Here is a 4,485-nt window from a genome sequence, read left to right as displayed (position 1 = left end):
TGTGGCACGTAGCAAGTAATGTAATGTGCAGGATAATGTACAGCCAGTCGGTTGTTATTGCAGAATAACCCCCCACAGGGTGATACAAGACCCCTCTGCTTCGCATCGGACTCCTGATCACCCTGTTGGGGGTTATTCATTACTCCACTTATTACTCCACTAAATTATCCCTTCCTAAAATACTAAAAATATACAAAAAAAAATAAAAATAAATAAAAAATACCTGTACATTTCAGTTATTTAAGCATTTGATTTAAAAAAATGTCAGGGAAAAAGAAGATACTGATTGAAATTTTTATTTATTTATTTTTTTATTTTTATTTTTTTACTTTATTTTAATCAGCATAATACACAAATTCAGTATGTTTATTGCTGGTATTAAATGTACATATGGGATTATCAACTGAATTTAATTTGAGTATAATTTCATAATTTCATGCTGAGGGACTGTTAATTAAACTTATATGGTCATAATGTCATAAATGTTTCGTACACTCAAAGGTGTCAAAAGTGTTATACAAAAGATGGTGGCCATTATAATATGCTTTTGTGATGCATACACCATAATTTCATATTCATTATAGCAGCTGTTAATACCTGAGGGATTTTTTGTATGTGAAAAGTTAGTCAGAGCATCAAGTTATTATCCATCAATACTAATGTAGATTGTATGGCTAAGATCCAGAACATGTACACTAATCTATCCATTAAAAAATCCCTTATAAAAGCAGAAGTGGACCATATCATCAGAAGTATAGCTTGACATTGAATGCGTGCACAAACTAATGTTTGAGTATGTTGAAAATGTCAATGGGCTGTGATCATTTTGCTCCAAATGGCCATGTAAGTCAAGATATATCAAATATTTATTTTCCGTTTATAGACTTGGGCTTAAAATTAGCTCATATATAAGTTGCTGGTCTCTCGTTTGTTTTTATTTGTAAGTGTAAGTGTGTCTGTCTCATACCCTTCCTATGTCACGTGGGTTCAGCACTTTCCCAATGAAGAGAAGTGCGCCTGATGGCTCATCTCTGACTAGAAAGAGGAAAGGCCGGTCTACGCGGTACGTTAGAGCCAGCGACTGGCCGTTGACAGTGGGGGTGGTGCTGGCATACTCTGTGCCCTCTGGAGCTGTTTCCATGACAACCTTATGATGGACAGCATTTAACTTGACTGGCTGATTGGTAATTTTGACAAGGTCTGTCTCTGCCAACCATTCAGACAGGCCTGAAAAAGGAGAACAAATAAGGGAGACAGTGACAAATTATATAAGAACACAATAAAGTGATAAACTAGCAAAAAATGTGGAATGGTGGTTTTGTTTTACCCAGGTCAGAGAGGGAGGGCAGCAGGTCTGTGCTGTAACTGAGCCTGATAACAGGAAGTGTAAGCAGAACCTGTACTGCATGGAGGGTATTGGAAAGGTCCTGGACAAATTCAGCTGTAAGTGCTTCCTCTATTAGAGTTAGATTCTGTGTCACCTCATCAGGTAAGAAGAAATACATGCTTATTCCGTCCTCCATAGGAACCTGGGCTCTCTGTATCCGAAACCCTAGACGCTGAGCCCATACCCTTACACACCTGCCACATTCCCATCCTTAGTTTTTCACTTACAAACATTAAGTGTCATTTTGTGCTGTAATTAGCTGTTTGTATTTTGCCAACGCCCATTGCCCCCAGAGAGGATCATCATTGGTGGCAAAGTAATGTAATGCTCAATTTCTCAAATCTGTTGTTGAGTGTACACCTCTCTACATCTAACTCTGAAATATTTCAGATTTTTTTTTTGGGGGGGCGGGGGGGTTGTGAACTAATACTTTAAATGTGAGTATGAAAAATGCTTGATTCTTTTGGGACGCAGGATCACAGTGACTGCAGAATATGCTCGCTTTACGCAGTATTTGAGTAATTGTTCACTTATACTTAAAGAATAAATTAATGCTGACAGCAAATTTACTACAATTGCCATGGGTAGCACTGAAACCATTTGCATAATGCTGCATCCACGCCACTAATTGTCAGTGTAATTCCAACAACAATTATGACAAAAACATAATGAGTGCATATTTAAAGGGATAGTTCTGCATAAGCATACTTCTGACATCATGTGCTCACCCATATGTTATTTGACTTTAAAGCCAAGCCTTCTTATGATAGTTTTGAATGAGGAACAAACCAAATTTCAAGTTGTTATCAACTAAAAATATTGCCCTCAACCTAGACAAATCATCATTTTCACATTATTCCATTTTCAAATGTGGCATGTTCACAATACAATTGTGTAAAGATGTGTAGAGTTGCACTGAAAGTATGAAAACCTTAATGCAATGGTACTGGCCACCCCTCTACTGTTCATATCGTCAACTTCTTTTGTATAGTGCACAGCACATTAAAGGAAGGAAAGAAGGAGAAGGAACTGCAACACCTCTAATATAATAATTGTACATGCATAAAACAACAGGTACTGATACCGTGCAGTCAAACCAAGGTCAGGGTCAATACCCATCTTCACTGGGTAATTCTCCTGCTCCATCATGGGAATAAGAGCTGGGGCTTCTCCATCCCCTCTGGAACTTCTCCATTATTATTAGCTTTGCTGAACCTAGTTATCCATTTACCTGCAAAAACAATAAATACAAATCACTCATATCACTGCCTGGTGACAAGCATAAATCTCCACAAAAAAGTTTGTCAAAGAGATTACATTTCAATAACATATTTCAAAAGTCACAAATTTAGCTCAAATCACAAGCATATTTTTTAGGCTGGACAAAGATATTCTAACATGTACATTTTTTCATGCTCCCCATTCATTTTGCACCTCATTCCCCCTCTGTTAAAAGTACATACTGCATAAGAGATATAGTAAGAGCAAGAGAATAAATCAGAGCCCATTTACCTTTTAAGAAGGCTGCTCCCACAGGGCAACACAGCTGTGTTAGCGCAGAAAGTGAAGGAACAACTTGTTCCACTTTTTCCACTCAGTTTGCTGTTTAAACCAATCATTAACAGCCTTAAGGTCCCGAGCTCCAGCCCCAAAAAGTTTGAGGGCGTGCCACCATATTGCTTCTCTACACTGTTGATGTATTCCAGCCTGAGACGAAGTTCTGAAACACACAGAGATAAATGAAAAACATGTACAGCTCTTCTCTGCTCTTGAAAAAACATGCACAACCGCTTATCTATTTAAAAAGGAAAAACACTAACTCTTAGCCAAAAGAATGCGATCTGCTGACTTGAAGCCCTTGGCAGATGATCTGAGTGAGGATAGGAAGGGTTCTCAGCTTGTCATTGAGCTGACTGTCTTGCAGGGTGTGGTAGCGGAGGGCCCCTGTAAATCTGTTTCTCAGCACGTTCAGATGCCCCTGCGACAAAATGGCAAAAAAACTAATTTGAGATTAATGATCTTCAGGGCTACATAAAACGCTCGTTATGATGACTTGCTGTAAGAAAAGCATGGGCTTCCATGAGGGAATGTCAAGGCACCAACCCAGTGAAATCTGGGTAAAAAGCTGCTGAAGATGACTCATGGGGATTAGAAAGACGCTGGTCTTGGGATCACACAAAAGGCCAGCCGACGGTAACAGGTTGAAGCCAAAATCAGAGGTTGGGGTGGCAGCCAACTTGGTGTCGGGTTGGTAGATGAAAAAGTTCAAACTTCGACCCTCTTCCTAACCCTTCAAGCATCCTCGGGGCTGTATCTATCTCTGTAGCAGAAGTGGACCCATAATAGCAGGTGGAATTACAGTGAAGAGAACAGTATGTGAGGACTCATGAAGACCTTACCAACGGAGCATGTGAGGAGGGACAGACAGACCTTCCATAAACCAAAAACAGAAAGAACCAACCTTCTCCATTCCTAATATAAACTACAAAGTTAAACTGCCTCTCAGCACCTCTGGATGAAGACAAACAGGTACTACCACTGTCAATGTTGTTATTTGTTCATATTATTACAAGTACCTAAGAAAAATCCAATTCTTCGAGTGTTAATTATAATGTAAATGGTACACCTACTTAATTAATTAATTAATTAACAAACATTAAAAACCATAATGGCTGATTGGTGACATGTCGACACCAACCACAACTCTTCATAAATTCACTTTTTTACATCTTGGTAACAATACACAAAAATATTGGGATTAGCTAATTGCATGCAAACTATATAAAATAACATTATTAATAAATAATATAAACAGATCACAATGGACACATCAATGTACTCAAAAGTTTTTTAGTTACATCTTTATATCAAATTTAAAACGAACTTATCCCTTAATCTAAAAGGATTCATGGGCATAATTAGTTGTTAGTTCATATACAACTAACATGACCTTTAAACATTTAGCAATAAAAAAACAGAAAATATAAGTTAAATCCCTAAACTTTTACATAACACTTGACAGTTAACTTTAGGCAAAGCATTCAAGAATGTTCCTGCAGCAGTTTCCCAACATGGTCTAAAATTTTTCCATTTCTTGA

At 37.9% G+C, this 4,485-nt stretch overlaps 1 pseudogene; it reads right to left on the bottom strand.

Moving 5' to 3' along the window:
* Nucleotides 1-280: 280 nt before the first annotated feature.
* LOC122143965 lies at nucleotides 281-3,857 on the bottom strand (annotated as a pseudogene).
* Between the last annotated feature and the right edge of the window lie 628 nt (nucleotides 3,858-4,485).

This window comes from Cyprinus carpio, unplaced genomic scaffold (assembly GCF_018340385.1).
Source record: "Cyprinus carpio isolate SPL01 unplaced genomic scaffold, ASM1834038v1 S000006547, whole genome shotgun sequence".
Classification (NCBI taxonomy): domain Eukaryota; kingdom Metazoa; phylum Chordata; class Actinopteri; order Cypriniformes; family Cyprinidae; genus Cyprinus; species Cyprinus carpio.
This window is presented reverse-complemented; position numbering and strand designations above follow the sequence as displayed.